This window comes from Podarcis pityusensis (assembly GCF_964106645.2).
Source record: "Podarcis pityusensis genome assembly, chromosome: 5".
NCBI lineage: Eukaryota > Metazoa > Chordata > Lepidosauria > Squamata > Lacertidae > Podarcis > Podarcis pityusensis.
The window spans coordinates 19,638,341-19,649,610 of NC_138032.1; the positions used below are offsets into that span (position 1 = coordinate 19,638,341).

At 42.4% G+C, this 11,270-nt stretch overlaps 1 protein-coding gene across 1 annotated transcript in view; it reads right to left on the reverse strand.

Moving 5' to 3' along the window:
* The window catches only part of LOC308478486 (putative membrane protein C3orf80 homolog), a 63,488-nt gene that overhangs the window by 32,405 nt on the left and 19,813 nt on the right, over positions 1–11,270 (reverse strand). The gene's annotated exons all lie outside the window — the stretch shown is intronic.

Consider the following 11,270-nt stretch of genomic DNA (forward strand, 5'->3'; position numbering starts at 1 on the left):
GTCAACGAAACAATGAAAATAAATCTAATGTTTTTGCCAGGATAGATGGCAATAATCAGAAATGATGTCATTTGCGGCATCTATTGAAAATGTTTTATGGTTTTCTTTGAAACAGAGAGTTCTAGCAATGTGGAAAAAAGTACTAGGATTTTTTTTTTCCCATTCCTGGCAACCTTAGCTTAACTGGTTTATCTTTCCAATGACTTTCAGAAAAATCTGTCTTTGTCAATGATGAAAGAGCAACCTTTAGTGAAAGAGGTTACTGAAAATATTGATTTATTATGGATCAGGCAGTTATAATGGTTTATTAGACTTACAATTTATTAGGGTCCATCATTTTCTAAGCTGTAGACTTTAATATACAGTAAGTGGGGGGGGGGAGAGCAAAATTAATCCCTAGCATTTTGTTAGACATTTGTATATCTTTACTTAAAATTCACAGAAGCCTGATATCTGTCCACTTAATAAGTTAGTAATTGAAATACAGAATCATTTAGATTGGAAACCGCAGGTTTGAAAATAGTGGGGAACATTTTCTGCCAGATCTGGAGGTCCCCCACCCCCAGTGGGCCATAGGCCCACCTAGTGTGTATGATTTCAGGTGACCAATTTTTCCTTTGCAGTGTGGCCTGAGCTCCAGCTCCACATCCAACCCCCTTCCTGCGGAAAAGGGTGCCTCGCTGGCTGCGGAAAGGAGGAGGAAGAGGAGCCGCCACCACTGGCCACCACAACAGGCCTGTGTGTGTGTGTGTGTGTGTGTGTGTGTGTGTGTGATGTCACACATCCGCATTGCAGTGGCGGTCTCTCACAATTTTGGGAGGGAGACGGCAACCCTGTTTTGGAGTGCAAATCCATTGAGCAGGCCCTAACCATGTCAGCACTGATGTTAACTACAGTTTGGAGTATTAAGGGTTCCTGCTTCCAGCATCAACAGCCAGCTTTAAACCGGCTGAAAGCCAGCTTTCAGATACTGAATCAAACAGGAACCCTGACAACCTCCAAAGATGGTTAACATAAATGCCAATATAAAAATTGTCTGTGATTAATCTCAGCAAGAGACATCTGCACTCCAAAAAAGAAGTGGCACAATTTGAGCAAACCAGTTGATGGCCATGTCTAATCATTCAGTAGTGTTATATCTGCACTGGCATCATGAGAATTCTCACTGTAGCTGTGCTAGCAAATGATGTGTGCAAGAGTGAATTTCTCAAAACACACCCTCTCAAATGCTGTTTTAACTTCATACTTTATTTCATCCAATTAGTTATTATAGAGCTCAAGTTCGGTATGTTGAGTTGATGACAGAACCCCTAGTTAACATTCCAAGACATTTAAGAAACATTCCACGAGGGAATGAATGGACACGCGTCCCCAGGTTTTGGACACGCAGGGCTTGTACTTGTGCACTTAATACATTTATAAATGCTCTGGTTGCACTAGGTAGTAGTTGCTGCTATGGCATACTTTTTAGCCACAGCGGAAATGCATAACTTTGCAATACAACTTTTCTTTAATTTCTTCTGTTATTTTTATTCTGTGATACTCCTGGAAAAAAAGTAATTGTAGCATGCTCGTAACTGATAGAGAGAAGCAATTCTGTGATAAGCAATAAAATTTGCACTGTTTGCATTTTTTTATAAATCCAGAAGAAGCAAAATCTGAACCAAAAATGTACGTCCCACTGACAAGAGCCTCAAGGATATGCCAAGCTATTACACACCCCAGTAAGGTTTTTAAAGTACTAAAACACTCCAGGCCCAGTTTCAAATGGGCCTCATGCCAAGTTAAAATGCTTTTTCAAAGCATAAGACAAATCTGAAAAGTAATAGGATCCTGGCATATTTGCTTTGGCTTCCCTCACAGAAATGTTAAATGATTCCCATAATATAATTTGCAGTACTGGAGTAATTTGGGCTTGTATTAAATATAAATGAGAAATGTACCATTTTTATCAAAATTTGAGATAAGCTGGAACAACGCACCTCCCTTTCTCTCCTGTGAGGATTTTGTGGGCAAATAAAAAGCACTTGGATCTTCATCTTCAAATGCTCCAAGGGGAAGAACACAAGGAGTGCCCTGCTGGGTCACACCAAAGGCACATCCAGTCCTGCACTCTGAGAGTAACCAGCCACATGCTCCCGAAAAGCTCCTAAGTAGGGCATGAAGCTGAAAATCATTCCCTGTTGTTCATTCACTGCATCTGGTAGCCAAATATAATGCTTCTGGATATACAGGCTTCCCTTTTAGCTACCATGGCTCAAGCCACTGGTGGATAGATGGATAAATTTGTCTTGATACATTTAAAGCCCCCCCTCCCATGGTAGTGGGCATCACCCCATGTTGTACCAGTGATTAGGGCAGTGGTCCTATGTACACTAAGTATTTAAACCCTGTGAAACTTCTGAGTAAACATGCATAGGATTGGACTATAAATTTATTATGTGCTGTGTTAGAACACCACAGGGTACAATCCAACTAGGCTATACTCAGAGTAGACCCAATGAACATAGCATATGAATGTAGGAAGCTGCCTTGTACTGAATAAGATCGCTGGTTTATCTAGCTCAGTGCCGTCTACAATGACTGGCAGAAGCTCTCCATGGTTTCAGCCAAGGAGTATCTCGCAGCCTGATATACACTTGCCTGTGATTAAAGTTCTGAATGGATAGCAAAGTTAGTCATGTCCATTAATTTCAGAGCATATCCTCTGAGTATGACTTAGTTGGATCGTACCCTGTTGGCACAGTGGCTCTATCCAGATGTTTAATTAAAAGCAGTTACATCTGTATCATGATTTGCCCAAACTCCATTTAACTGGTTAGACAACAACAACATGATGGTTTGGTGGTCCCATTTCCTCTGCATAACTGAAAAATTGAGAAGCTGAAGACCTATTAATGTGCATTTCTAGCTCTGAATGGCTAACAGCGCATGGCAGAGGTGGAGAACCTGTGGCTGGACTATTGGAAGTTGAAGCCTAACAACATCTGGAGGACCACAGAAACTTGAAAAGGGTTGGCAGTCCCACACATTCAGTTCCTACCATTAAATGTAAACCCTCTCTACAAATCAAAGAGAAGAAAGTGAAAAGGATGGTGGGTTTTTCTTAAGAGTGTGTGCCACAAGATGAAGCAGAAGACAGGTTGATTTGGAAAGGACTGCCGTTTTCCCAGGACCTGCGGTTTATTTTTAAGCCCCACCTCCATCTGCAAAAGAGGCTACAAATGTGCATGTGAATTAAGGTATATGAAATTTGATGCAAATTTGTCATCTTTGGAAAATGCAGCAGAGGCTCAATCTACATTCAGTATACTGGGCCCCTTAAAACCTCGCTGGTACCCCCAGCCTTCATCCATGTTTGTATTTTGAACCATGTAGGAAGATTTCCCAATTATTTCGGCTTATTATGAGATGTGAAAATAACTGCAACAAAGACTCATAAAAGGCATTCATTTTTTATTTTTGCAGTTTAATTCTGAATATAGTGGAAAAGGAAGCTTTCATATTGTGCCATGTGAATTTTACCCATCCCTCACAAAACCTGATTTGCTTCTCAGCGAAACCTGCAATCCACCCACTCCCCCGTTTCTTTTTAGTCCATATTCAGTTCCCCCACCCTCATAAGCTAAACACATCAAAATGGAGCATTCTGTAGAAGCAATCAAATTCCCTACTAAAAGCAAAATCCCATCATTTGAAAAATGATCTCAGCCACAACTTGGTTCGGCCATATTTTCATCTTAAGGGACTGGGACCTTTTGGTCAGAAACTTTTAGGTCAGCTTCCCCCAGATTGTTCCCAATTTGTTTTGGGGGAGGGGCAATGCTGACGCATTCTCTTTTTTGTTTTCATGCATAATTTTTATTAATTTGCATAATACAAAATACAAAAACAAAATATAAAAGTTCGATTCTCATTTTCACAGGTTTTTAAGTATGACTTCCTTCAACCTTTCCACAAATCATCCGTAATAATCTTTTATAAAAGTTCGCATTTCTTAATTTGTAATGCCATTAATCATTCTAGTTCTTCCATTTCTCTTTAGACAATACTCTTTTCTTTTTACAGAGCTCCTTTAAAGCCCACTAGTGTTATCTGTCCATCACTTAAATTTTCCAGATATTTCGTAAAACTTTCCCAATCCTTAATGAACCTCTGGTCTTTTGAATATCTAATTTTCCCTGTCATCTTATCCATCTCCGCATAATCTAATAGTTTTGCTCTCCATTCCTCAATTGTCGGTAGGCCCTCTGATTTCCAATTTTGAGCTAATAAGACTCTTGCTGCCGTTGTTGCATACTGGAACAGCTTGTGATCTTTCTTTTTTATCTCCCTTCCTACCAATCCCAACAGAAAAGCCTCGGGTTTTTTAACAAAAGTATATCTTAGAATTTTCTTCATTTCGTTATATACACTCTCCCAGAACCCTTTAACCTTTTGGCATTCCCACCACATATGGTAGAAGGTCCCCTCCCTTTCCTTGCACTTCCAGCATTTATTACAAGTTCCATACATTTTGGCTAATTTTGCAGGAGTCATATACCATCGGTAAAACATTTTCATTAAATTCTCCTTTAGTGTCACGCAAGCTGTAAACTTGAGATGTTTTTTCCAAAGTTTCTCCCATTCTTCAAAATATATATTATGACCGATATCTCTAGCCCAATATATCATTACCGACTTTACTTCCTCGTCTATTAAATTCCATTCCAATAACTGATTATACATTTTAGACAAAATTTTATAGTTGTTATTCAATATCTCAATCTGGAATCTAGAATCTTTATCAGCATATCCTTTGTCTTTAATATCTTTCCTGAACATCCCGTTTATCTGGAAATAGTGCAGCCAATCATAGACTTTCTCTTTGACCTGTTCGTACGGCTTCATTTTCCACTTTCCTTCTTCTTTCATTAACAGTTGTTCATAGGTAGCCCAATTGTCCCTCATGTTAATCTTTTTAACGCTCATGACTTCTAGTGGCGATAGCCAATGGGGTGTTTTAGGTTCTAACATATCTCTGTTCCTCTCCCATACCTCAATCAGTGGACCTCTGAAAATATGATTTTCGAAGCCCCTGTGTACTTTTCTCCTCCCATGCCATAGATAGGCGTGCCACCCAAATCTGTTGTTAAATCCCTCTAGGTCTAGCACTTCCTTATCTTCCAGTTTTATCCATGTTTTGACCCAGCATAGGCATGACGCCTCATAGTACAATTTCAAATCTGACGCATTCTCATTATCATCATTATTGTCACATCTTTCCTGATTGTTCCCAAGGGTTTTGTTTTGTTTTGGAGCGGGGCATTTCAGAAGCATCATTATTATCACCTTTTCCTCCTGTCTGATCCACAGCAGTGATTCTTCCCAAGTTGTGTTGAGAAAGATGAGCGCAGCGCAAAGGAAGAAACATTATTATTATCTCCTCGTACGCTCCTAATTTTGACATAGTCACATTAGAAGAGAAGAGAAGTTTGGATTTGATATCCCGCTTTATCACTACCCAAAGGAGTCTCAAAGCAGCTAACAATCTCCTTTTCCCTTCCTCCCCCACAACAAACACTCTGTGAGGTGAGTGAGGCTGAGAGACTTCAGAGAAGTGTGGCTAGCCCAAGGTCACCCAGCAGCTGCATGTGGAGGAGCAGGGAATCAAACCCGGTTCACCAGATTACGAGTCCACCGCTCTTAACCCCTACACCACACTGGCTCTAGGTGAACAAATGCTGCCCCCCGCTTCCCCAAAAGGCTGCACACGGGGCCTCACAGACCATAAATCTGCACTGCCTGGAGAGCCACATTTTGTCCCCCAACCCTGCCTTAATGTAGATTTCATATGCATGCAGCATACCAAGGGCAAAATAAATATCAGTTCAAGCCTCAAAACCAAAACAGCTTTTGAAATATTGGCAGAAACTCAGATGGAGCCATTGTGCTGCAGGCACTCAAGTTAATTACACAATGTGCTCCGTTTTAGGTTGTCAAACAGTGTTTAGCATTACAGCCAATGCTACCACTCTGAAAGAAAGGAGGGATACCAAAGAAAAATGCCAAAGATGCAGATGCAGAATGAAAGCAAGGAGGCATCCACAGGAGGAACTGTTGCACTGATGCATGACTTCAGGTGGCGTCACATAGACTTGAATACATTTGTGTTACAATCAAACAAAGCGGCACAGTCTCTAAATACCCTCAGTGATGGTGATCTAAATAAGTTGGCCACAGCACCAACTAGAAAGCATGATTTTAACTTGGTTAAACCAGCTGGTAACAGGGACCATAGTACTATCAAACTGAATGTGTATGTAAGTTGAGAATTGCCAAGTAAGCTCAACGATCACATGTGGCTGCAAAAGAAGAAACATATCAAAAAGGAGGAGAATGATAAAAAGTTTAAAGGTAAAGTGAAGGTGGTTAAATCTCTCCAGAATGCTTGGAGGTTGTGCAAAACTGCTATAATAGAAGCTCACCTGCAATGTATACTATCAATCACAAAAGGTACCAACAGAAAATACCAGCATGCTCAACAGAGTGAAGGAAGCTATTAGAGACAAGGAGCCTTCTTTCGGAAAATGAAAGTCTTGTCTAAATGAGAATATAAAGGAACACAAACTTTGGGGGAAAGAAATGCAAGGAATGCAGAAAAAGAACTAAAGTAGCACATTGCTAAAAGCAAGGACTACAATCACCAAAGAAATAGAATGGTACCTCTGGTTATGAACTTAATTCGTTCCGGAGGTCCGTTCTTAAGCTGAAACCGTTCTTAACCTGAGGTACCACTTTAGCCAATGGGGCCTCCCACTGCCGCTGTGCCGCCAGCACGCGATTTCTGTTCTCATCCTGAGGTAAAGTTCTTAACCCGAGGTACTACTTCCGGGTTAGCAGGGTCTGTAACCCGAAGTGTTTGTAACCTGAGGTGTTTGTAACCCGAGGTACCACCGTAATTAGAAGCAGCAAACTAGCTAGGGAGAGTGATTTTTGGATGACAAGGATGTCAAAGGTGTGCTAAAGGAGGAAAAGGTGATTACAGAATAGCTAAATGATTTTTGTGCATCAGCCTCCACAGTAGAGGTTCAGGGAGATTGCTGTGGCACTCAGGTCCTTCTTTTCTTGCTTTCCATAGGCAACTGGTTGGCTGCTGTGCGAACAGGATGCTGGACTACTAGATGAACCATTGGCCTGATCCAGCTGGGCTCTTATGTTATTGCAGTGGCTCTGCTCCTAACTTGCAGGGTTGCTGCCAAAAAGTAGAACTAGGAGACTGTTACTCAGCTTCATGGCTTTGGGGCTGTGTGGGATCCCACAAGCATCTGTCCTATCACCTATATGTTATATGAAACCTGTTACAAGCGATCATCTGGGGATTTGGAGCATCAGTCCGTGCACAGTGCTATCTCTCCATTCCATTAGAACCAGGGGATGCTATGAAGGTCATGGACCACAGGCAGTGATGGACTCGATGGGGACCAATAAACTGAAGCTGTAAGTGGTTAGTTCCTGTGTCCAGGAATTAGATAGATGACCTGTTCTGGGAGGGGACATGTATCCCCCCTGAAGGAACAGGTTCATATTCCTCGATTTCAACTTGTCAATGAAGTCCATAGCTGTCAACTTTCAGATTTGAAAATAAGGGATCAGCAGCCTTGAAATTAAGGGATCAGCAGCCTCACCTGTCCCAGGGACAGTCTACAGGATATCAATCTGGGATAGCAGCGGGAAGCAGTGGGAAACGGCACTGGAATAAGGGAATTTCCCTCCAAAAAAGGGAAGGTTGACAGCTATGATGAAGTCTCAAGTTGCTTCTGTGGTTAAGAGTGCTTATGCCCAGCTTAGGCTGCTCTGCCAGCTGCAGCCGTCCCTTGACCTTAGCTGACCATGCTTCAGTGACCTCCCACTTGGACTACTGTAATGCCCTTTATGTGGAGCTGCCCTTGAAATTGGTCTGGAGGCTGCAGAACACAGCTGCTAGGTGGGTAAGTAGGTCAGCCTGGTGGAACCGGTCCTTTCACTGCACTGGCTACCAGTGAGCTACCAGGCCCTATATACACCATAATATAAAGCCCTAAATGGCTTGCGACCCAAGTAGCTAAAAAAAGAGGCGGGGAAAGGCTTCCCTAGTGTTAACCATCTTGGACCCTACAATCTGCAGGTGATGCATTGTTGGTGGTGCTACCAAAAGGGGCTACCCAGCTGGCGTTGCATCCATTCAAGGATGTTTCCAGTAGTGGTTCCCCACTCATATAATGCCCTTTCTCGTAAGATGGATCTGTCCCCATCATTACTAACTTTCAGGAGGAATTTGAAAAACGGAAATAAGAGAAATATGGGGAGGGGGAGCTTGATGGAAGACTGAGTAGCAGGAGCTCCTCCTACACCTCCCAATAATCTCATGCACACATAACACAACCACCACACTGCTTTCCCTCCATCAAAGCTCACTTTCAATTTTATAAAGCCTCCTGGGGGGAAGAGAACTACCTGGGAAGAATTGGCAGCTGCATTAATGATTAAGAACCCCTGCCTACCAGTAGAGGCACCTGCCTTCAGCCACCCCTCAATTGCTTGCCTTCTTTCGGTGCCACTAGCTGTCAGCTGCCTCCTCCTTAGTCCCACTAGGCTTAGTCTTGGATTAAATTAGTTTTAGAACTTGCAGGAAGGATGATGGGGACGAAACGAGAAGAGGTTGGCACTGCCTGTCATTGTCTCTGACCCCTCCCCCACCAGCTGTTGTCCTCTCCCTTCTGCCTTACCAATCCCAAAGGTACCAGCCACCACTGCCTTCTGCTAAGGTGGCCAGTTACCCGTTGCCAAAAAAAGAGGGCCAATTTGCATATGCTGATTGGTGCAAATTTGGAAATTATTGCTATACTTTAAACAGAAATGCAATGCAGCTCACCAGAGTGGATGGCTGCAACCAGGTGACCTGTATGCCTGCAGTGAAGGTGTGAACATTTGATGGGCAACTTCCATGACTCTGTGTTCCACTCATATGGTTCTTTTACTTTAAGCTGGGCTTGGACTGGACAACTGAGCAAACAGAGAATGCTTTCAAATAGAGGACTGCGCTCTGTAGACATACACCTTTCCTCCTGCCTGCTGACTTTCCTGTGAATGCTTCCTTAAATCTCACATTAGCATTATGAGGCAAAAATTAAGTTGGAGAAACAGTAACCGCTCACTGTTTCACTGGTTTGGTGTTACTTAATCTGCATCTTGGGGAAGAACTGGGTGAAAAGGGGCAGGGTGGCAATGTGTTTTTTTTCCTGGTTCGCATCCCCATATATTCATAGATGATCAGAAGAATATTCCTTTTGCAAAGATCAAGTCATTGGCTCCACCTCTGGTGCATTTCAATTGCAGGAAAGTGACTAATAATGGAGGCCATTTAAGGTTTCTTTGTTGTGCCCCCCCCCCCCGGCCGTACATTACAGTTTGTTTCGGATGCCACAGATTTTCATTTTCAAAGTGCATAGCTCTCCTAAAACACTTCCATCTAATAAACACAACAATTAGCACACAAAACATGCTGCTGCTGCTGCTTGAGATACGAAAATGTATCGAATGTATCGCTGCCTCTTAACCACAAGCTGTAGCAGATACCTGCAAAGCTCACATCCGAAACAACAGCACTGCAGCAGATGGAATGGAAGCTAAAGGTCAATCGTAATCTAAATTAAAAAAAAAGCCCATAAAATATTGATCAGATTCACGCTACAGAAATAGGACAAACCTTCCCCAATCTGGTGCCCTCCATCACCCAGCTGGGAATAATGGCTCCTAAAGGGCACTAGGTTGGGGAAGGGTGTATGAGGATTACTACACATAATAGAATTGTGGAATTGGAAGGGACAAGGGCCATCACCTTTAACCTCCTGCAATACAGGAATCTTTTGCTCAACATGGGGCTTGAAACCCTAAGAGACTGAGCTAGAGGGACCATGTAGCTTTTAAAGTGCAGTCAAACTACAGGTTGTTCACCTGCAGCTTACTCCTAGGTAACTAAGCAAAGGCTTGCAATCATCCTGATCCTAATGAATTAGGTATTTGTTATCTAGTGTTGCCCTTTCATCTGTGTTAATGCCTGTCAGTCTGTATATACATCATGCAGCTGCCTGCGTTTCTGAACTCTCCTTGAGGGCCTGCACTTCAAAAATATACATTTATTCTTCACCTTACAAAAATAAAGTTTACAAACATTTTAAAAGCAGTTGCAAGACTGTTCTAGAGGTTGTGTGTCTATATATTGGTGACGACATGGGCACTGGTCAATGGGTGCCCATCAGTGTCTAGCTTCAAACTGAACTAAGCTGAAAACCTGCAAAATCTGCCCCACCCCCATAACCACACACCCTTTTGGACAGAAACATGCACATTTGTTTAGAAGGCACTGACAGCACTTTCAACCACTTTAAGAAAGCTGTGATTGTCTTCATCTTTAGACAGGACAAAGGAAATCTTTAGGCACTGAGTAAAAGCTGTCGTCCTCACCTCATGTAATATCTCTGGCTTCAAGAGGGATAGGGAATCTCAAGTTGAGTTGCTGGCACAGAAGCTTTAGTTTTAATGACTTGGGCATTGCCAGTATTAGCTTCTTCTTTTCAGAAAAGTGGGCCCATGCTGATTTGAAGCACCTATAATGCACATCTGACTGACTGAATTCCCTGTTTACATACGGTGCACATGCTAAGGGTCAGTAAACACATGCAAACATGAAACACTTTCTATATTCTTGGTGTTAAATGCACTTCTTTACACTCACCTAATGTTCTAAACTGCAGGACTGAAGCTGGACTCTTGAGGAACATGGGATGCATACATAGAAGTAAAAAGTGTACTGTACATTAATAAACTACCCAGAATGGGTCCGAGTATAACAAGCACAGAGCTTGCAGGAGCAACAGACTTGTACAGACTACGTAAAATCAGGAACTGAAGTGGTGACCGAACCCTTTGCACTGTAACTGACAAGGCAAACTTAGCTCCACATGTGCTTAAAAGTGACTTTTAAGTTTTACTGCGGCTGGTCCACAATACAGCCACTAGGGTTGTGACTCGTGCTGATGCTTGGGAGCGGGTGGTACCCATCTTACATCACCTTATCTGGTTTTTGTTCACTTTTGGCTATGTTTCCATTGCTGCTTTGTACTTGAAAATCCTTTCCTGCCTTAGGACCATCTATTTAACACCTAATGGACCATCTATTTCCATGTGAGCCTGTTAATCGATTAAAGTGTTGCCAACCGTTGGGGTCTTGTGGGTACATTTGCCAACTG